The following is a 24,765-nucleotide window of genomic DNA, read 5'->3' on the forward strand; positions in this document are numbered from 1 at the left end:
CTTGCAGCTTGAGTTGGTGGTAAGGAAGACAAATGTGATGTCAGCTTTCATTTTGAGAGAACTAGAATATACAAGCAAGGACGTAACGCCGAGGCTTTCAAAGGCATTGGTCTCTCCGCACTTGGGAGTATTGTGAGCAGTTTTGGAAAGTATATCTAAGAAAGGATGTACTGACATTGGAGAGAAGGTTCACGAGAATGATTCCAAGAATGAAAGGGTCAACATATGAGGAAAATTTGATGGCTCTGGGCTGAATGGGGTGGGGAGGATCTCAGTAAAACCTATTGACTATTGAAAGGCCTGGATAAAATGAACATGGAGAGTGTGTTTCCCTATAGTGGGGTTTCTAAGATCAGAGGGCACAGCCCCAGAATAGAGGGACTTTCTTTAGAACAGAGATGAGGAGAAATTTCTTTAATCTGTGCAAGCCATTGCCACAGAAAGCTGCGAAGTTACTGCGTATATTTAAAGCAGAAGTCAGTATGTCTTTGACTAGTAAGGGTGTCAAAGGTTGCAGAGAGACATCAGGAGAATGAGGTTGAGAGGGATAATATATTTGGGATCCATGGTAGCATAGTGGTGAGCCTGAAGGTATTACAGTTCAGCTGTTCCAGAGTTCAGAGTTCAACTGCGGTGTCCTTCTGTAAGGAGACTCTGTACGTCCTCCCTGTGGAATGAGTTGGTTTTCCCTGGGTGCTCTGGTTTCCTCCCACAGTCCAAACACGTACCGAGTAGGTTAATTGGTCATTGTAAATTGTGCCATGATTAGGTTAGAGTTAATTGGGTTTGTGGGGGTTTGCTGGGGTAGTATGGCTTGAAGGTCCAGAATGGCCTACTCTACTCTGTATTACTAAATAACTACCAGCCATGATGGAATGGCAGAGCAGACTCGATAGGCTGGATGACCTATTCTGGTCCTCTGCCTTATGGTCTGAGAGGTTGGTATTGATACATGCCATGACCAGATTTGTGAAGCACCTCATGGTGGATGTCATCTGAGCCACCAGGAAGAAATTATTAAGGCAGATTGTCTTACTTTCCTCAGGTACTGAGATGGTAGTGGTCACCTTAAAGCAGACGGGAAGCTCGAGCAACGCACACAATATGCTGGAGGATCTCAGCAAGTCAGGCAGCATTTATGGAGGGGAATAAACAGTCAACTGTTTATTCCACCTGCACCCCGTCTCCATAAATGCTGCCTGACTTGCTGAGCTACCCCAGCTTTGTGTGTGTGCGCGTTGCTCGTGATTTCCAGCACCTGCAGCATCTCTTAAGAGGTGGGAATGTCAGAATGAAGCAGAGAGAAGTTAAAGATGTCTGCAAATACCATTGGTCTGCTGGCCTGAGCAGGGTCTAAGGACATGGCCAGGAGTGCCACTTGGGCCAGATTTCTTTCCACAAGTTCACTCTCCAGAAGACTGATCTTGCATCGGCAACGGTGACAGTGGGTTCAGATGCGTTGGAAACTGTTGGGGTTAATGGCAGCATTTCAGTCTCCTCTTGTTATGAACGTGAACATTAAATTATCCTTAATGTTGTGTCAGAATTTCTGCTTTTTCATAGAATTCTACTAAAATCCACAAAGCCGATTTCATTCTAGTAAAATTACTTCATTCTGGTAAGATTATATAATAAACTCTTAATGCACAACTGATATCGTTTACAGTTATTTTAGAAACTATACATTTCATAGTGAAACAAACTGCATTTCATTCTGTGCTTTGTAATGAATGAATGCAATGTTACTGGTGGGGTAGATTGGTATTGTTCTGACCTTCTAGCTGAGCTCACCACCGCATAAACCAGCCCTACAAATCCACCTCCATTCTAATACCATTGTTGTTGCGTATTTAATATTTCAATAATATTTCAGTAATATTGTAAATATATATTTTTCCATTAAGCATTTGTCGTTCCTTTAACTAATCCATTATGAGTTATACTATACGTAAGAGTACGTGAATGGCATATGTCATTTCTGCCTACCTGCTGAAGCACAGTGAGACATTTGATTGCACTGGAGATAACGGGATTTTGTACAATGAGCAAATTGAGCAGTATTTTGAAGCAAATGGAATAGGCAGTGAAAAGTTAGTGCCAGTTTTACTGAGTGCACTGGGTGGAAAAGCATACAGTTCCTTTAGAAGTTTGATTGATCCAATCAAACCAGCTGAAATAAACTTTGCTGGTATTGTGAAAGTAACGCAGGAACATTTTGAACTGAAATCATTGTTGATTGCAGAACGCTTTAAGTTTCATAAGCACAATCAAAAAGAAGAGGAGTTCATTTCAATGTAGTGGCTGAATTGAAGAGACTATCTCAGCATTATTAGTTCAGTAATGGGCTTAAGTTAGCTTGTAGAATCTTACAAGAAAGCATTCAAAAACAGCTCCCAATAGAAGCACAACTTACATATAAAAGGAAAAGCAGGTCCAGCCATTCCAAAATCCCCGCTTTACTAAAGTTCTTTAAGCCAGGCAATATTCTTTTTTAATGTTTTCAGTTAGACAAGCCCATGGAAAATTTTGAAACAAAGGATAACAGTTTTAAAATCAGGGGAACCAATATAGGTCACAGCAAAAACCACAGATGATGAATACTGTTTTCCAAGGACATCCAAGTTAATTGATTAGGTGAAAAAAGAGGATCTCTAGCTATGACTGGATAGGAAGAATGGAACCAGTGAATATAGTTTCAACAAATCAATGATGGTGAAAATTCCAGGAGGGTGATGGCATGGTCAACCACGTCAAAGGCTGCTGGCAGGAGTAGATTAGGGATGAACAGATGACAGTATAGCTTTGGACAGACAATTCAGTCCACAATGGCATGTCGACTGGTGCTAATTTATAGTACATATCCTCCTACTCCTGTTTGGCATCCATATTCCTCCATTCCCATCAGTTCCATGTGTCTATCCAAAAGCCTCTTAAACTCCACCAAACTGCCTGATGCTGCTACCACCCCAATTAACCCATTCCAGGCACAAGAAAGCTTGCCTCTTATGTTGCCTTTAAACTCATTTTTCCTCTAACCTAGAAGTATTTTCTCTAGGTTCGACATTTCTACCTTGGAGAACAGATTCTGACTGTCTGCCCTGTCCATGCCTTTTACAATTTTAAAAGCCTCTATCAGGTCTCACCTAAGTCTCTGATGTTGTAGAAGAAACAACCCAGGTTTATCCAAACTTTGCTTATAGCTCACACGCTCTAATCCAAGCAGTATCCTGGTAAATTTCTGCTGCAACTTTTACCACAATTTCCAAATCATTTCCATTATGGTGTGAACTAAACTGCGCACATTACTCCAAGTGTGGTCTGACTAAAGTTTTATACAGATGCAGCATGACATCCTCTCCCTTATACTGAGGTCACATACCAACAAAGGCAAGCGTTCCATACACATTCCTTAGCACCCTGTTCACTTGCATAACCACTTTCAGTGAACTATGGACATCTACCTTAACATCCTTTCATACCTCAATGCTATTAAGGGACCTACTATTAACTGTAGGTATATAGGTATATTTTCTCCTTCTATTTGATCTCCCAAAGTGCAACAGCCCACATTTGCCCAGATCAAACTCCACGGGCCATTTCTCTACCTATCTCTGTATCTGATCTATATGTATTCTTTGATATTCCTTTACACTGTCCACAAGTCCACCAGTCTTTGTTAGTTGCTACTCCCCCCATCGATATTGTCATGCAAATTGTTGACAAATATCACAAGCAACAGAGATCTCAGCACCAACCCTGGCAGAACAACCACTGGTCACAAACATCCAGGCTCAATAACAACCTTCTATCCCTACTCTCTGTCTTCTATTGGCAAGCCAGCTCCAAATACAAACTTGCAATTTGGCTGGAACCCATGAGTCTTTATCTCCTGAATCAACGCACCATCAACGCAACATCAGTGAGGGTCCTTGTGAAATGCCTTACTAAACATCACATGGATAATGCCCACTGGCTTATTGTAATCAAGCTCAGTTGTGATCTGGTCAAAAAGCTTGACCAAGTTTGTAGGACATGACCTTCTCTGCACGAAGCCATGTTGAGTATCCTTAAGGAGGCCATGGCTTTACAAATGTGCATAAATCCTATCACTCAGTATCTTCTCCAATGACTTCCATAACACTGATGTGAGGTTCAATGGGCTATCACTACCTTAATTATCTATATTTCCCTTCTTGAACAAAGTACAACATTTGCTGCTCTGATTATTATACTTGGCTATTATAATACCGACATCTGTCAATGTTACCATGGATACCATGAGTAATTTGATAAGAGAAGTTCCAGGGCTGTGGTGGATCAGGAACCAGAGCGATCTTCAGACATACATTTCCAGAAATGATGAGATTATAAAGTATTCAAAGGACTTAAAACAAAGGAAGTTTGCAAATGGAAGGCAGTTCCAAACAAGTAAGTGTGTAAGGTAATGGTGTCTTGGGCAATTTGAGCCAAGTGACCCATTTCCACGTTGCAAGAATTAGGCAGCACTATCCTAACAAACAAATCCTGAATTTGAAATGCAAAGAAAATGGCCATACAAAATATATCTTTTTAAGAAATGATTTTAACAAACCCAGAACATTTTGGTTATTTTAAGAACAAAAATGTAGCAAATGTTCTTCAGGCAGACAGAACGTAAATTTTGTGGTTGTTCTGGTCAATAAGTCACATCTTTTGCGCTGCATTTCGCTCATCCATATGTAACTTCTGTTATGTTTTATAGGGAGAGGAAGTTGCAAAGCTCAAGGTTCAGGAGAATCGCTTTTTAGGATTAGTTGGTGTCCTTACCTCGCAGGAGGCTGCCAGGAGATCCATGCCACTGCAGAAGCAGGCCAGCAGACACTCTCAGAAACTGTGCCAAGATGTTTTCATTCTCTGCCCTCTTCATGAACTGGACCCACTTTTCCACTTCTCAGCAAGTAGATGGCCCACTCTGCAATGTCCTGCACCTTTATCGTCTGCCAGACTTGCCGAGTCATTTTTTCCACTTCTGGTGTTTTTTTTTAGCAATTTTACTTCCAACCACGTTCAGTTTATTCAAATTGAACCATGCCTAAATTTTATTTTCCTTGCATCCGCCTCACTCTGCGCCAGCCACCCAGCTGGCCATCAACAGTTGTTTGCACAGCTAAGCACTGATTGCTGTCGCTCTCTCGTTTCCTTGGGAACGAAACAAAAAACAGCAGTTCCAGCGGCTGCCACTTCCCCATCTTCCCATAATAAACCATCCCATCTCTCCATACAATGAAGCATCAAGTGCAAACAAAAAACTCTGTTCTCACTAGGGACATCTGAGGTTTTGCTGGAAGAAAGTTGAAGCGGTAGTGGAAGCATATTAATTAATGTGTAGGATGCAATTTTTACAAGAAAAAAGAATAAACTGACCAATGCATTCCACAAATACCCTGAGTTACTGTTAGTATATTAAGTAGTATTTATACTCAGTGGACTAAGGAGTTCCCTCTCTGTCTTCATTGTATCAAAGATGACTTGCTTCCTCTCCTGTTGACTAGTTCTGAAGCCAACATTGGAATGCAGAATGCACAGATTCAAATACCACAATGGCAGCTGTGGGATTTTTCTTGGGGTAAAAAAAGTAAAAGTAACTAATTTTAGTACCAAAAACACAAAGCTACCAGTCGCATCATGAACGTCCTTCAGGCAAGGAAGTCAGGCATCATTACCTGGTCTAATATACAGAACTCACCATTTGTGACTCCAGACCCAAAGCAATGAGATTGATTCTTAAATGACTTCTGAAATGGTCAAGCAATCTATTCAGATGGACCATTGCTATTTTGTTAGAGCTGAGAAAGAACATTACTGGACAGACTATTTGGCATTGCCTAAGGGACCAAATTCAGATGTGGCAAAGTCCACTGAATTTGCAGAGTCACAAAGATCTGACTGCCTGCCATAGTCATCCTTGCAGGATCAGACTTTACCAGCCACCTCCAAAAAAACCCCTTATCCTATCTCACTGGCAGGACAAACCCAACCGAAGAGGTTTATTGGTCCTTGAAGTTCTCAAGACCATCTCATAGCTGAGGAAATAAGACCCCTACCTAATCAGTGACTCCTGTTCTCTCTCGACTGATGAATCAGTCCTCCATATTTTTGACAGTGCTTAGAAGCAGTAAGGGACTTCTGCATCACTACAATAGCGCAGTAAGAACATTGAGGACTAAGTTCTCACAGAATGGTAACTTGATGTGTGGCAAGTATTGAGTGAATCACACAAGGGATAAACTTACCTGACCTTTTGTTTCCCTTTGCAGATATGTCAGTCAGATAATAGCATTCATACTTTTTTTCCACAACCTCTATTGCACTGTGTTCCACTTCAATCCCATTCAATGAGACAAACTCAAAATACACTCAGTGGCCACTTTATTATGATACTTCGTGTACCTAATAAAGTTGCTACTGAGTGTATATCCACTTCAAGATTCAATATGTTGTGCATTCAGAGATGCTGTTCAACACACCACTGTTGTAACATGTGGTGATTTGACTTAATGTCGCCTTCCTGTCCGCTTGAACCAGTCTGGCCATTCTCCTCCGACCTCCCTCATTAACAAGGCATTTTCACCCACAGAACTGTTGCTCACTAGATGCTCTTAGTGTTTTGCGCCATTTTCTGTAAACTCTAGAGGCTGTTGTGCATGAAAGTCCCAGGAGGTCAGCAGTTTCTGAGATACTCAAACCACCCTTTTGGGCACCAACAATCATTCCACAGTCAAAGTTACTTAGATCATTTTTCTTCCCCATTCTGATGTTTGGTCTGAACAACTGAACCTCTTGACTATGTCTGCATGCTTTTATGCTTTGAGTTGCTACCACATGATTGGCTGATTAGATATTTGCATCAACAAGCAGGTGTACAGGTGTACCTGATAAAGTGGTCACTAAGTGTAGATCTGACAAGACAAAGCTGGGTATCCATGAGGTGCTGTGGACCATCAGCAGCAGCAGTAGACATGTGCTCCATCAGGACCTAGGCTTATGGCCAGACATACCCCTCGGCCATTATCATCAAGCTTGGATATTAACTCTGGTTCAGTAAGGAACACAGAGTACCACACAGTTATACAGAGTGAAGCTGCAAAGCAGGAATAAATGTGTGCCAAACAACAAAGACAGCATATAGTAGAGAAAGCTAAATGACCCCAGGATCAAAGGATCAGGTCAAAGCTCTGCAGTCCTTTCACCTGGTCATGAATCATCGTGCACAACTAACAGGAGAAGGCAGCTCCAGGAACATGACCATCGCCGGTGATGGCAAGTCACAGCACATGAATGCTAAAGACAAGGCTGAAGCATTAATGCCCATGTTCAGCCAGAAGCAATGATCCACCTCGACCATCAGAGAAGCCAGTCTTCAGCAATTCAACTGATCCAGCACTGCGATGTTGATAATGGGTAGCTATGTTCTGTACACTAACACAGAACAAATCAAACCAGAATAACCCCTGTCCAATAAATGCACTCCTGATCAACAGCAATGTAGAAGTGTTCTTGGGAAGATGGCTGTGTTTGAAGGACGTTCATCATCCCAACTCTGGGCATCACTTACTAGGACCAACTATCTCCAGCAGCAGCATCAATGGCATTCCTCTCTTTATAAGGCTAGAAATGGGGATTTTTACTTATTGAAATGTTCACTTCTGCTCTAAACTGCTTCCATGCCTACCACATTTCAGGAAATTTGATCACTTGGCTATACTTCTACCTGCATACAGGAAGAGGCTAAAGAGCAAGGTTCCGGAGATAAGGACAAGAGGTGGTCAGTCACGGGAAGCAGGGAAGCAGAGGAGCAGCTACAGGATTGCTTTGAGTCGGCGGACTGGGCCGTGTTCAAGAACTCATCAGAGGATCTGAATGAATACACCATGATTGTCACAGACTATTAAAACATTTGTAGATGAGTGTGTCCTCACAAAATCATTCAGTGTCTTCCCCAACCCGAAGCCCTGGATGAATCATGAAATCCGCAGCCTGCTGAGGGCCAGGTCAGTGGCATTCAGGTCTGGTAACCAAGCAGGATACAAGAGATCCAGGTATAATCTTTGGAAAGCCATCTCACAGCAAAGTGGCAATTGCAGAACAAACTTAAATCACTGAAGGAGGCTTGACTCCTGTGGCAGGGCTTCAAATCTATTATCTCTTACGAAGGGTGAACCAAACGACATAGGTGACAACAGGCCAGAGGAGCTCAATGCCTTCTATGCTTACTTTAACCATTAAAACATGAAGGAACCTTCACAAACTCCCACAGCCCCCAGTGACCCCATGATTTCAGTCTCTGAGGCAGATGTGAGAGCACCCTACAAGAGGGTGAACCATGGAAAACATCCAGCCCAAATGGAGTACCTGGCCGAGTACTAAAGACCTGTGCTGATCAACTATCTGGAGTGTCGCAGCTATCTTTAACCTCCTGCTTCACAGTCTGAGGTACCTACCTTATTCAAGCAGCTTTCAGTTATACCAGTGCATATGAAGAACACAGTCACCTGCCTCAATGACTATCGTCCAGTAGCACTTACATCCACTGCAAAGGAGTGCTTAGAGAGGTTAGTAATGAAACATATCAACTCCTGCCTGAGAGGTGACTTGGATCTGCACCGTTTTGCCTACCAGCACAACAGGTCCATTGCAGATGCCATTTCATTGGCTCTTCGCTCAAGCCTGGAACATGTGGACAGCAAAGGTGCATACATCAGGATGCTCTTTCTCGACCACAGCTCAGCATTCAATACTATCATCCCCTCAAAACTATTCAATAAGCTTCAAGACCTTGGCCTCTGTACCTCCTTGTGCAATTGGATCCTCAATTTTCTCACTTGCAGATCCCAGTCAGTTCAGATTGGCAGCAACATCTCCTCCCACGATTTCTATCAACAGAGCTGCACCACAAAGTTGTGTGCTTAGCCCCTGCTCTACTCACTTTACACTTATGTCTGTGAGCTATGCACAGCTCCAATGCCATTTCTAAGGTTGCTGATGACACCACTGTCACTGGTGAAGGTAATGAATCCCATATAAGAGGGAGATTGAAAATCTGCCTGAGTGGTGATACAACAACAATCTCTTAGTCAACGTCAGCAAGACCAAAGAGCTGATTACTGACTTCAGTAGGAGGAAACCAGAAGTCCATGAGCCAGTCCTTAGAGATGCAGAGGGTCAGCAACTTTAAATTCCTCAGTGTTATCATTTCAAAGGACCTGTCCTGAGCCCAGCAAGTATGTGCCATTACGAAGAAAGCACGGCAGCACCCCTGCCACCGGAGAAATTTGCAAAGATTTGGCATGACATCTAAAACTTTGACAAACTTCTATAGATGTATGGTGGAGAGTATGGACTGGCTGCATCATGGCCTGGTATAGAAACACCAATGCCCTTGAACAGAAATCTGACAAAACGTTGTAGATATAGCCCAGTCCATCCTGGATAAAACCCCACCACAAACAAGAGAGAATCTGCAGATGCTGAAAATCCCCTCAGCCCACACAAAATCCTGGAGGAACTCAGCAGGCCAGGCAGCATCTGTGGAAAAGAGTACAGTTGACGTTTCGGGCCGAGACCCTTCATCAGGACTGTAGAAAAAAAGATGAGGAATCAGAGTAAGAAGGTGGGGGGAGGGGAGGGAGAAACACAAGGTGATAGATGAAACTTGGGGGGAAGGGTAAAGTTAAGAGCTGAGACATTGATTGGTGAAAGAGATACAGGGCTGGAGAAGGGGAATCTGATATGAGAGGACAGAAGGCCACGAAAGAAAGAAAGAAAAAGGGACAGAGCACCAGAGGGAGGTGATGGGCTGGTAAGGAGATAAGGTGAGAAAGGGAAAAGGGGATGGGGAATGGTGAAGGGGGTTGCGGGCATTACCCGAAGTTCGAGAAATTGATGTTCATGCCATCAGGTTGGAGGCTACCTAGACAGAATATAAAGTGTTGCTCCTCCAACTTGAGTGTGGCCTCACCAGAACCAAAGGTATAGGCTGCAAATACTTGTGTTTTACTGGTATTCCTACATTTCTCCCTCCATCTCGTAAGATGCATGTGATCCAAGAAATCACGACATATTAGCACACACAAAATGCTGTAGGAACTCAGCAGGCCAGGAAGCATCTATGGGAAAGAGTACAGTTGAACTTTCAGACCGAGAACCTTCAGCAATTGCTGTCTGGTCTGCTGAGTTCCTCCAGCACATTGTGTATCTTGCAAGGGTAAAGCCTTCCCCACCATTGTGTACATCTACATGGAATTCTGTCGCAGGAAGGCAGCATCAATCACCAAGGGCCCCCATCAACCAGACCATGCTCTCTTCTCACTGCTTCAATCAGGACAAAAGTGCAAGAGCCTCAGGACCCACAGCACCGGGTTCAGGGACAGTTATTACCCTTCTTCCATCGGGTTCTTGAACCAAAAGGGATAGCTTCACTGAATTTCACTCACCTCATCACAGAAGTGTTCCCACAATCTATGGACTCACTTTCAAGGACTCTTCATCTCATGTTTTCAATATATATTGCTTATTTATTTATTATTATTATTTTACTCTTCTTTTGTAATGCAGTTTGCTGTCTTTTGCACGTTGGTTGTTTGTCTGTCCTATCGGGTGTGGGTTTTCATTGATCCTATCGTGTTTCTTCAATTTACTATGTATGCCCGTAAGTAAACAAATCTCAGGGTTGTTTATGGTGATGTATTTGTAATTAGAAATAAACTTACTTTGAACTTTGAAGTTACAAGGAGCATTCATGTTGCAGAAGTGTCAGATAATGACTATTTCCATCAAAAGAAAGTCTGTTCTCCTGCTGCTGATATTCAATGGCATTACCACTAACAAGTCCCCTACCATCAATAACCTAAGGGTTATCAGTGATGAGAAATTCAGCTTAATCAGTCACATAAATACTGTGGCTACAAGTTTGAGGCTGGGTATCCTATGGTGAGTGATGCATCTCCTGATAACCCAAAAACTTTTCAATATTTGCAAGCATAAGTTAGAAATATATGATAATTCCATTTGCATAAATGAATGCATTGCTGACAGCTTCCAAAGAACCTTAATTTCCATCCATGATGTATCAACCCACTTGATTGACGCCTCATGCTAACATGCATTCCCTCCATCACCAGCAAATAGTGACTGGCGTACATTCCATCTGCATCTGCCAAATTCGCTGCAGTTTCTCAACTAGCTTATGTGGAAAGACCTCTCAAACCTGAAATCTCTGCCATGAAGGATAACGACAGCAATATTCCCTGCATTGTGTGATTCCCTCCAATTTGTGTAGTATTTTGTTGTTTCTTACATCATTACTGGGTCTAAAATCTTGTAATTCCTTATGTAACACGCTGTAAGGTTTCACTGCTAAGGTTAATGTAATGGCTTCTATGTAATGTTCCACTATTAAGGTAATGGCTTCTCTACAGCAGCAATGTTTGGGTTATGACTAGAGATAATGGGACTTTGGTATTCAGTGGCTAGCCAATAAGAGATTGTTGCTGTGTCTTGTGATTCTAGAAGCAGTTGTTTTCACGGGCTTTTGCCAGAGGGAGAGAGAGAGATGAGGAGAGAAGATGCGAATGGAGAAATATGGTAGATCACTCGAAGTGGGAGTCCGAAGGTCAGCGACGCTCCAAGGAGATAGATGGTGGAAGAAGAACTACTGAACTGCATGAGCTCCAACTTTGTGTGCACATGACTGTTTAATAAGATTTGGGCCCTTTTTCTTTCATATTTTGTTTCTCTACTTACCATATCGTCAAAGTAAGAATTATAAAGATTAATTGTTTAATCACATATTATGTACTGTTTGTTATTTTGGGGTATTGATGTGTAGCAGGGGACACATCGTGCAGCATCCACCCAAACAAGATTTCTTAAGTTTGGCCAGGCAGGGGGTGATTGCCCCTAATATTAAGCCGCTAGGCGAAGCGAGTGTTACACTTACTCAAGAGCATACTGGGACAATTTTGTTCTGAACCAGCTGGCAACGTTTGGATCCTGAAAAATATATGTGGTAAACTGGGTGGAGGAACAAGTCAAGGATGGGCTTTGATAGGAGAAGTGTCCTGATGGAGCCACTACCCATGTCAGCCAGCTTTGGCAAGTAAAGGCTGCTGAAACATTGAAGGAGGGAAGCAGGGAATGCCCCAGGCATTGTCAGAAGAAATATAGATTATAATTATTAAATGGTAGCTATATTACAATATAGCCTTCCTGATTGTAAGGGATGATGGCAGAACAGCAATGGCTGGAGTTTCTGGGAGCAGTTTAAAAGGCACAGGATAGGTACATCCCAAAGCTGAAGAAATATTCTAAAGGGAGGATGAGGTGACCATAAATGACAAGGAAAGTCAAAGACAGCATAAAAGCAAAAAGAAGTGCAGATAGTGCATATAACACAGCAAAAATTCGCGGGAAGTTAGAGGACTGGGAAGTTTTTATAAACTAACTGAAGGTAACTAAAAAGTTTATAAGGAATGAAAAATGAAAGTAAGCTAGCCAATAATATAAAAGAGGATACCAAAAGTATTTTTCAGATATCTAAAGAGTAAAAGAGAGATGAGAGTGGATATCGGACCACTTGAAAATGATGATGGAGAAGTAATAATGCGGGACAAAGATATGGCGGATGAACTCAATAAGTATTTTACATCAGTCTTTACTGAGAAAGACAACAGCAGTATGCCAGAAATTCAAGAGTATCAAGGGATAGAGGTCAGTGTAGTCATTATTACTAAGGAGAAGATGCTTGGGAAGCTGAAAGGTCTGAGAGTAGATTAGACACCTGTACCAGATGGGACTATATGCCAGGGTTCTGAAAGAGGTAGCTAAAGAGATTGTGGATGCATTAGTGATGATCTTTCAAGAAGCAATAGATTCTGGAATAGTTCCATAGGACTGGAAAACAGCAAATGTCACTCCACAAGGGAGTGATATGTTAAAATGACAGGAAATTATAAGCCAGTTAGCTTGACTTCAGCAGTTGGGAAGATGTTGGAATCCATTATTAAGGACGAGGTTTCGGGGTACATGATAAAATAGGCAAAAGTCAGCATGATTTCCTTAAGGGGAAATCTTGCCTGACAAATCTGGAATTCTTTGTGGAAATAATAGGCAGGATAGAAAAAGGAGTGTTGGTGGATGTTGTTTACTTGCATTTTCGGGAGGCCTTTGACAAGGTACCATGTATAAGGCTGCTAAACAAGATAAGAGCCCGTGGTATTACAGGAAAATAGTAGCATGGATAGAAGAGTGGCTGACTGACAAGAGGCAAAAAGTGAGAATAAAGGGAGTATTTTCTGGTTGGCTGCCAGTGACTAGTGGAGTTCTGCAGGGGTTTGTATTGGGAACATTTTTCTTGTTATATGTCAATGACTTGGATGACAGAATTGATGGCTTTGTGGTCAAGTCTGCAGATAATACAAAGATAGGTGTAAGTGGCAGGTTATGTTGAGGAAAGACTTAGGAGAATGGGAAAAGAAGTGGCAGATGGAATACAATGTAGAGAAGTGTATGGTCATGCACTTTGCCAGAAGAAATAACTGTGCATGCTATTTTCTAAAAGGGGAGAAATTTAAGAAATCAGAGGGGCAAAGGGATTTGCAGTCCTTGTGCAGGGTTTCCTAAAGATTATTCTGCAGGTTGAGTCAGTGGTAAGGAAGGCAAGTGCAATGTTAGGATTCATTTCAAGAGAATACTATATAAAAACAAGAACAAAATGCTGAGGCTTTATAAGGTCATTGGTCAGACCACACTTGGAGAATTATGAGCAGTTTTGGACCCCTTATCTATGAAAAGATGCGCTGGCATTGGAGAAATACCAGAGGAGGCTCATGGACTGAAAGAGTTAATGCATGAGGAGCATTTGATGGCTCTAAGCCTGTACTCACTGAAGTTTAGAAGAATGGTGGGGGTGGGGGAGTGGGGAATCTCATTGAAACCTATTGAATATTGAAAAGCCTAGATTAAGTAGAAGTGGAGAGGATGTTTTCTATAGTTGGGGAATCTAGGGCCGGAGGATACAGTGTGATGGAATCTTAAGTTTTATTCATTATGGACTATGCCTTTAAGAATCATGCCTATAAGAGAGAGAGAGAGAGAGAGAGAGAGAGAGAGAGAGAGACATACAGTGCAAGTAACTTGCTGCAGAGAGAGAGGGGGAGGAGCTACATGATGGACAGCTGGTGTTCAGCACACCGGTATTTAAACAAGCGTTACTGTCTCTTTCACAGGATGCGCAGACGCCACTGAACTTTTAAGTGCCCAAAAGGGTGGGGCTGAGGATTGATTATATAACCATATAACAATTACAGCACGGAAACAGGCCAGCTCGGCCCTTCTAGTCCGTGTCAAACTCTTACCCTATCCTAGTCCCACCGATCTGCACTCAGCCCATAACCCTCTATTTCTTTCCTGTCCACATAGCTGTCCAATTTAACTTTAAACGACAACATAGAACCTGCCTCAACCACTTCTGCTGGAAACTTATTCCACACAGCTACCACTCTCTGAGTAAAGAAGTTCCCCCTCATGTTACCCCTAAACTTTTGACCTCTAATTCTCAACCCATGTCCTCTTGTTTGAATCTTTCCCACTCTCAATGGAAAAAGTCTAACCACGTCAACTCTATCAATCCCCCTCATAATTTTGAACACCTCTATCAAGTCCCCCCTCAACCTTTTACGCTCCAAAGAATAAAGACCTAACTTGTTCAACCTTTCTCTGTAACTTAGGAGATGAAACCAAGGCAACATTTTAGTAAACCTCCTCTGTACTCGTTCAATTTTGTTGATATCTTTCCTATAATTCGGTGACTAGAACTGTACACAATACTCCAGATTTGGCCTTATCAATGTCTTATACAAATTCAACATTACATCCCAACTCCTATACTCAATGCTCTAATTAATAAAGGCCAGCAAACCAAAAGCTTCCTTCACCACCCTATCCACATGAGATTCCATCTTCAGGGAACTATGCACCATTATTCCTAGATCCCTCTGTTCTAAAGCATTCGTTAATGCCCTAACATTTACCATGCATGTTCTATTTTGATTAGTCCTACGAAAATGTAGCACCTCACATTTTTCAGCATTAGACTCCATCCGCCATCTTTCAGCCCACTCTTCTAACTGTCCTAAATCTCCCTGCAGGTTTTGAAAACCTACTTCATCATCCACAACACCACCTATCGTAGTATCATCTGCATACTTACTAATCCAATTTACCACCCCATCATCCAGATCATTAATATATATTACAAACAACATTGGAGGTTGTAAGAGGAATCAATCCGTGACTATCAGTACGTGTAAGGGCGAGCCTGTGGAATCTACCGATGTGTCTAACCCTTGCCTGGGTTGGTAGATTATCACTTGAATTGCTCAAGTTTGGCTAACTTGGAAGATTTGGAGGACATCGAAGAAGATCGACGACATCTGTTTACTTGGATTACAAATCTCTTTCACTTCAATCCCGTGGACTGAACTGACTTCCCTTACCACACCATCGTAAGACTGTCTCACCTACCACCCTTGCTCTGAAGAAGCTTGGGGATTTATCTATACACCTATATATGCATAACACTCTTGATTTACCTGGTTTAAGTTACTATCTGACGTAGTTACTAATAATGTTTTGTTAACAGCAAAACCAGACTCCAGGTGTGTTCTATTGCCGATGATACTTTTACAGGGTTGCGTGCACGTGGGGACATCCATTTAGAATCAACATAAGGAGTAATTTCTTTAGCCAGAGGGTAGTGCTTTGGAGTTTAAGTCAGGGAGTATATTTAAAGCTGAGATTGAAAAGTTCATAATTAGTCCAGCATTAAAGGTTATGGGGAGAAGGCAGGTGAATGGGGTTAGGAGGAATTATGGGTCAGCCATAATGGAATGGCAGACTCGATGGACTAAACAGCCTAATTCTGCTCCTATGTCTTATGTTCTTATAATATGGTCACATGAACTCTTTGGGCTGAATGGCCTGTATCCATGCTATATCGCTCTATAACTCCATGACTTTTGAAAATGTAAATAACTTCTCAGTGTTGTGCCTTGTTCATCATTCAGGACCCACAAGTGACAGGTATTCATTTGATAAAAACGTGAACATACAAAGGAGAATCTCTGAGAAAAGGGTCCACGGGATCTTCAGAAAATGCTGATTTTTATGCACAATTATAGACAAAGATGAGATATGACCATATGTAAGTATTGCCAATAAACAGGTGATCACTTTAGTCATCCACTTGTGCCTCATGTTGGCCAGGACAGCAGGTCTTAGCTCTGCTTAGTAAAACTACAAGACTCTCACAGATCTGACATCCGTAGAATGTACCCGTTCCCTTATCTCCCAATTCCTGATGTAACAAACAATTAATATCCTCATACCAAATATTTTTATCCAAATGTCCTTCAACTAAATGGTAGAGCATGAAGCTTTAAACTACTGACTTTCCTTTTCCTGGTCTTCTGAAACTTTTACTTTTGTCAGGTACCTGTATCTCCACAAACTTAGCCAAGTAGCAGTGCTGATTACACTTTTTAAGTTGAAAGAGAATCATCAGGCTAGAGCCTTAACATAAGTGGCTAGTGAGATAGCTGATGTGTGCGTTTTGATCTTCCAACATTGCCTAGTTTTGGAGGATGCATAATTTTTGAAAAGTAGCAAATGTAACTCCCTTATTCAAAAATAGAGAGGAAATTAAAACAGAATAGAACCAAGAAACTGCAAGCTAGTTTAACATTTGCCATATAGTAAATGTTCAAATGTATTCATTAATACATGATTAGAAAAACTAGAAAAATATCAAGATAATCCAGAAAAATCGACATGTTGTTATGGAAGGAGAAATCATATTTTACCTATTTGAGTTCTTTGAAGAATATCTGCGGATTTGCCCTCTTTAGATCTACAGCTGACTTTTGATAAGGTAGCTTATCAAAGGTTATTGCAGACTATAATAGCTTAGTCATCAATAGTACAGAAGCACCACTTGCCTATATGTGTACTTGGAGACAGAGCTCCTAACTGTCATTGACTTGGGTTAATGAACCGCATGAGATAGTGATCTTTACATTAAGCATTCACTAGAGTGCTCAACTAACCAACTTCCATTGTACAGCATTCTCTCTGACAATCGACCTTGGAAAATATGCACGTGGAGTTCATGTTTCCCTCCCTGTTGTGCCTGGAGCCAGAGGTCATGTTGCAAAATAAGGGATCAGTCACTTGGGACTAAGATGAAGAGAAAGTTCTACAGTGGTTCCTGCATCCATGCTGAGCTTGTCGATATCATCCTTTCTTGTCTTTTTCTTCAGTCCTTTGCCTCTTCAACCCATCCCTTCCTCGCTTCTTAGTTCATTCTCTCTCCCCCACCCACCCACCTTCCTTCTCATCTGTTCTCACCAATCAGCTGCCGGATTGTACTCTTTCCCCTCCCCCCACTTTCTAATTCTGGCTTCTGCCCCTTTTCTCCCCCAGTCCTGATGACGGGTCTTGGCCCAACACGTGAACTGTTTATTCCCCTTCGTAGATGCTGCCTCTGACCGGCTCAGTCCCTCCAGCATTTAGTGTGTCTGCTCTAGAGATTTCTACACCTGGTGCTTAGTGAATCTTTAGAACTCTTCCTCTGGGAGGGCTGTAGAGCAAAGTTCAGGAACATATTAAAGACAAGTAGTAAGGGAATAATATGGATTGGATATTGAAATCTTCTCGGATATTAAGGGAATCATATAATATGGGGTTGGTGGAAGGAGGTGCCAATGAGATAAGAAATCAGCTGTGATCTTACTGCAGTATGATGGGAGGGGCTGAATGGCCTATTCTCATTCTTGTTTATTTTCTTTATATCAGGAGCCACCTCCAGTGCAAGCAGACATTGCTAATTCAGTCACAATGCCTCCAGTGACTCAACCTGAAGAAAAGGGTGCTCAAAACTCAAGACTTCAAACCTGTCACAAAGATCATGACGGTGATTACATGCCCTCTTGCAAAAGATGCACATCTAAAAGCACTGGAGAGGTGCCAACTAATCACTTCCTTCCTTAGCCCGCCTGTGGAGGCATCTGCATATTTAAAATTGTGCTCTTCAGCCATCTCAGAATTCACAATAGCAAACTACATGAATTGGAAATTTACCTCTCGGTTAGTGGGATTAAATTTCATTCTGTGGAAGGAAATATCTCCTGTGGCCTGACCTAATCCTGTGTTCAAGTAACTCATGTTCACCTCAAGCCTCCCTAACACAACCAAATCTACAATACCAATCATCTAAACCTTAAATATTTTAAGTACACAATCTAATCAAATGAAACAACAATAAGTAAATCTAAGCTAAATCTAACCTTGTAATAAAGGGCTTTAAACTGTAAGTTCAAAGGCTGGTCTCTTTATAATTCTTTATTTGGGCATTTTGATCACCCACCAGATGAAGCTGAACAAAATATTCTAAATGTTGCATTTCATTACAATATTTTCTTTGTAGAATTGTATTTAACAACATTTTGACCTTCTTGCCTTTCTCTAAATGCAGCCTTCAACTTTCCTAATGTGACAATGGACTTTACAGCCTATAGAAGAGAATTCAGTAAAATCCTAGATTCTGCACGTTACTCTTCCTCTCACGCCCGCCTTCATCAATTGATGACTGGTTCAGATCAGTGCAAGTAAATAGATTTTCTCAACGTTGGCCAATTCTAAGATGTTACACCGAAGGATAAACATGTTGTATTTTTTCAGATATCATTTCTAAGCATTTTCAGCCTTTTATTTGTGTTTATCTTTATTTTCCAGCATTTATAGCTTTCTTTTAAATTGCTACCACCATCAATTTTCCAGCATTTGAACCTCCATGAGCAATTAAACAACATGGTGGTTCTTTTTTCCCCTCTCATAATTTTCTCTGCATGGTAAAATGGGAATCTGGAGGTTAAGACAGCAGTCAAAGAAGTGATTTACACATTATAGTCTTCTGTATTTCAAATTCCAACAATTATTATGCAAGTAAATTATTCAAACATCTCATGCTTACATTAGAAGTCAATAGTCCTTTGTGATAACTGTACATCTCTGAAGAGATCACTTTTAAAAATTGTGTTCCAGAGATCAATATGTCAACACTTTCCTAAACAGAAAATCTTATTGAGCTCTATATTAGACTTTGAATTCAAAAAGCATTTACTGCAATATTGTACATAGATTTAATCCTATTATATTAACTGCCTGCAGCTTTTTGTATACATTGAACAACTCAAATAAAGAATATGTTGGATTTGATTCCAAGAGTGCATCATAAAAATATTCAAAATCTATGTTTCACAATAAATACAGCTATATCATATTGAATTCACTACGTGACCTGATTATATAAAACACACAGAGAAAGGAGCAGTCTTTCAACATATTAAGTCTAAATCAATCATCTTGTACAATTAGCAAACATTCTGTCATGAGCCCTGTTGTCCTGTTATGAGTCATAGAGCTTTGGGCTTCTAGGTGTCTCGAATATCTGTATTTACTAATTATTGTGTTTGCAAGTGTCGTTATGCCCTTGTGCTTTTTGTTTAATCTTGTGAAGTTTATTGTGACTGGCATGGGTTTTCCACTTTCCATGATTATTTAATGCAGTCTCCCATTAGGCACTGATCACGGAGCCCTTGAGTTGAAAATGATCTGTGTTGCGGTGTTGCTCAGCTATGCCACTGATGCACTGTTGGAATTCTTATGCATAAGCTCTTGTTTCCATACCTACATGGGAGTCTGCCACTCCTCCGCACCTGGGTTCAGTCATTGCCAACACTCACCATGACAGAGTCTGTCGTTCCTCCGCACCTGGATTCAGTCATCGCCAACACTCACCGTGACAGAGTCTGTCATATCTCCACACCTGGGGCGAGCCATCGCCAGTGCTCACCGTGACAGAGACCTCTGTCCCTTCACACCTTGGTTCAGTCATTGCCAGCATTCACCGTGACACATTTAGTACAAAAGGAAGTGGTTGCTTGTGAAAATATACCTAAATCCTCAAGTGCTGTTAAACAGGCAAATCAAGTGCTTTGTTCTGCTTCATGATTCGCTTTAAAATGAACCAACAAATTTTGTATATGCATTATTGTACTATTCCAAGGGTGTATGTTATAATAGTTTCTCAGCCCAGCATAGGAGTTCCGCAGTGAATGGTAAGGCACTGAGGAGTGCAGTAGAACAGAGGGATCTGAGATTGCAGATCCATAATTCCATGAAAGTGTGTCACAAGTAGACTGGATTGTAACGAGAGCTTTAGTACATTGGCCTTCACGAAAAAAAAAAATACTGGGTACAAGAGTTGGTATGTTATGTTAAAGCTGCACAATTTGTTGGCGAGACCAAATTTGGAGTATAATGTATAATTCTGGTTCCTTACCTACAGGAAATACATCAATAAGATTGAAAGATTACAGAGTGAACTTACGAGGTTGTTGCTGGGTCTTAAGGGCCTGAGTTACAGGGAAAGGTTAAATAAATTAGAATTTCATTCCCTGGAGTGTAGGAGAATGAGGGGAAATTTGATAGACGTATATGAGGGGTATAGATAGAGTTAATGCAGACAGGTTTTTTCCACTGAGATTGGGCGAGACTGGAATGAGAGACCATAGGTTAAGGGTGAAAGGTGAGATATTTAAGGGGAACATCTTCACTCAGAGGGTGAAGAATAGGCTGCCGGAAGAAGTGCTTGTTGCCTGGATGCAGGTTTGTTGCATTATGGAAGAGGATATTTTATGTACATGGATGGAAGGCGTATGGAGGGCTATGGTCCAGGCATGGGTCAATGGAAGGAGGGTGAACAACAGTTCTGCATGGACTACATGGTCCCAAGGGCCTGTTTCTGTGCTGTAACTGACTATGACTGTCTAATTTAATGAAAAAAATCTGCTATCTACTCTTGGAGCCTTCCTTTCCACTGCATGTGATGATGGTGGGAGAGGCGATGTGAAGAATTAGGGGACAATGATGTAAAGACTAAATATTCTCAGCAACAGTATGTGTAGAGGATGTTTCCTATAGACTCCCCCACTATAGGAAACATCCTCGCCACATGCACTGTAACTAGGGCTACAATATTCCATATGTTTCAATGAGATCCCCACTCATTTTCTAAACTCCAGTGAGTACAGGCCCAGAGCCATCTGCCACTTCATTGCCCATTCTCCCAATCTGTTTAAATCTTTCTGCAGTTTCACTGCTCCCTCAACACTACCTGCCCCTACACCCATCTTCATATTGTCCACAAACCTGGCCACAGAGCCATCAATTCCATCATCCAAATCATTGACGTATAATGTGAAAAGAAGCAGTCCCAACACTGACCCCTGCGGAACACCAGCAACCAACCAGAAAAGGCCCACTTTATTTCCACTCTTTACTACTCACCCATCAGCTACCTGTGTTAGTACTTTTCCTGTAATACCATGGGCTCTTGTTTGGCAGCATCATGTGTGGCACCTTGTCAAAGGCCTTCTGAAAATCCAAGTAAACAATCTCCACAGATCTAACCTTTTTCTGTCCTGCCTGTTATTTCCTCAAAGAATTCCAGATTTGTCAGGCAAGATTTCACCTTAAGGAAATCATGCTGACTTTGGCCTATTTTATCATGTGCCTCCAAGTACCCAGAAAACTTAATCTTAATAATGGACTCAAACATTTTCCCACAACTGGCCTATAATTTCTTTTCTTCTGCCTCCCTCCCTCCCCTCTTAAAAAAGTAGAGTGACATTTGCAATTTTCCAGTTCCCTGTAACCATTATAGAATCTAGTGTTTCTTGAAAAGTCAGTGCTAATGACTCCATAATCTCTTCAGTTACCGATTTTAGAACCCTGGTCCATCTGGTCCAGGTGAGTTATCTACCTTCAGGCCTTTCAGCTTCCCAAGCACCTACTCCTTAATAATAGCAACTAGACTTACTTCTGCTCCCTGACACTCTAATTTCTGCCATATGACTAGTGTCTTCTACAGTGATGACTGATGCAACATGGGTTACGGTGGGTGCCATGGTAATGTAGCGGTTAACGTGACGCTATTACAGCTCAGGGAATTCCAGAGTTTAGAGGTCAATTCCAGTGGTGTTCTATAAGGAGTCTCTGTACATCCTCCCTGTGGAATGCATGGGTTACTGGGGTGCTGTAGCTTAGAGGGCCAGAGGGCCTACTCTATGCTTCATAGCTAAATAAAAATGCTTATGTTCTTGCACCATTTCTACCTTTCTAACATTGTTTTCCAGTGGTCCAATATTCACTCTTGCTCTCTTTTACCCTTTATATGTCTGAAAATATTCCTGGTATCCTCTTTTGTACTAATGGCTAGCTTATCTTTATATTGTGTCTATTTTCTCCTTTTTTAAAGTTGCCTTTTGTTGGCTTTTAAAAGCTTCCCAATCCTGTAACTTACCACTAATCTTTGATAATATATATGCTCTCTCTTTTTCTTTTATGCTGGCTTTGACTTCTGTCAGCCACGGTTGTCTCATCCTCCAGTTCAAACATAGAACATAGAAAAGTACAGCACAGTACAGGCCCTTCAGGCCACAATGTCGTGTCAACCCTCAAACCCTGCCTCTCATATAACCCCCCACCTTAAATTCCTCCATATACCTGTCTAGCAGTCTCTTAAGCTTCACTAGTGTATCTGCCTCCACCACTGAATCAGGCTGTTACTTCCACGTACCAAACCCTCTCTGAGCCTTCCTCTAATATCCCCCTTGAACTTCCCACCCCTTATCTTAAAGCCATGTCCTCTTGTATTGAGCAGTGGTGCCCTGGGGAAGAGGCACCGGCTCTCCACTCTATCTATTCCTCTTAATATCTTGTATACCTCAATCATCTCTCCTCTCATCCTCCTTCTCTCCAAAGAGTAAAACCCTAGCTCCCTTAATCTATGATCATAATCTCTAAACCAAACAGCATCCTGATAAATCTCCTCTGTACCCTTTCCAATGCTTCCACGTCCTTCCCATAGTGAGGCGACCAGAACTGGACACAGTACTCCAAGTGTGGCCTAAACAGAGTTTTATAGAGCTGCATCATTACCTCACGACTCTTTAACTCGACCCCTTGACTTATGAAAGCTAACACCCCATAAGCTTTCTTAACTACTCTATCCACCTGTGAGGCAACTTTCAGGGATCTATGGACATGTACCCCCAGATCTCTCTGCTCCTCCACACTACCAAGTATCCTGCCATTTACTTTGTACTCTGCCTTGGAGTTTGTCCTGCCAAAGTGTACCACCTCACACTTCTCCGGTTTGAACTCCATCTGCCACTTCTCAGCCCACTTCTGCATCCTATCAATGTCTCTCTGCAATCTTCCACAATCCGCTACACTATCTACAACACCACCAACCTTTGTGTTGTCTGCAAACTTGCCAACCCACCCTTCTAAACCCACATCTAGGTCGTTAATAAAAATCACGAAAAGTAGAGGTCCCAGAACAGATCCTTGTGGGACACCACTAGTCACAACCCTCCAATCCGAATGTACTCCCTCCACCATGACCCTCTGCCTTCTGCAGGCAAGCCAATTCTGAATCCACCTGGCCAAACTTCCCTGGATCCTATGTCTTCTATCTTTCTGAATAAGCCTACCGTGTGGAACCTTGTCAAATACCTTACTAAAATCCATATAGATCACATCCACTGCACTACCCTCATCTATATGCCTGGTCACCTCCTCAAAGAACTCTACCAGGCTTATTAGACACGATCTGCCCTTCACAAAGCCATGCTGACTGTCCCTGATTGGACCATGATTCTCTAAATGCCCATAGATTCTATCTCTAAGAATCTTTTCCAACAGCATTCCCACCACAGACGTAAGGCTCACTGGTCGATAATTACCCAGACTATCCCTACTACCTTTTTTGAACAAGGGGACAACATTCGCCTCCTTCCAATCCTCTGGTACCATTCCCGTAGACAACGAGGATATAAAGATCCTAGCCAGAGGCTCAGCATTCTCTTCCCTCGCCTCGTGGAGCAGCCTGGGGAATATTCCGTCAGGCCCCGGGGACTTAACTGTCCTAATGAATTTAACAACTCCAACACCTCCTCTCCCGTAATATCAACATGATCCAGAACATCAACCTCACTCATATTGTCCTCACCGTCAACAAGTTCCCTCTCATTGGTGAATACCGAAGAGAAGTATTTATTGAGGACCTCGCTCACTTCCACAGCCTCCAGGCACATCTTCCCACCTTTATCTCTAATCAGTCCTACCTTCACTCCTGTCATCCTTTTGTTCTTCACATAATTGAAGAATGCCTTGGGGTTTTCCATTACCCTACTCGCCAAGGCCTTCTCATGCCCGCTTCTTGCTCTCCTCAGCCCATTCTTAAGCGCCTTTCTTGCTACCCTATATTCCTCAATAGACCCATCTGATCCTTGCTTCCTAAACCTCATGTATGCTGCCTTCTTCCACCTGACTAGATTTTCCACCTCACTTGTCACCCATGGTTCCTTCACCCTACCATTCTTTATCTTCCTCACCGAGATAAATTTATCCCTAACATCCTGCGAGAGATCCCTAAACATCGACCACGTGTCCATGGTACATTTCCCTGCAAAGACATCATCCCAATTCACACCCGCAAGTTCTAGCCTTATAGCCTCATAATTTGCCTTTCCCCAATTAAAAATTTTCCTGTTCTCTCTGATTCTATCCTATTCCATGATAATGCTAAAGGCCAGGGAGCAG

Source organism: Mobula birostris, chromosome 3 (assembly GCF_030028105.1).
Source record: "Mobula birostris isolate sMobBir1 chromosome 3, sMobBir1.hap1, whole genome shotgun sequence".
Lineage (NCBI taxonomy): Eukaryota > Metazoa > Chordata > Chondrichthyes > Myliobatiformes > Myliobatidae > Mobula > Mobula birostris.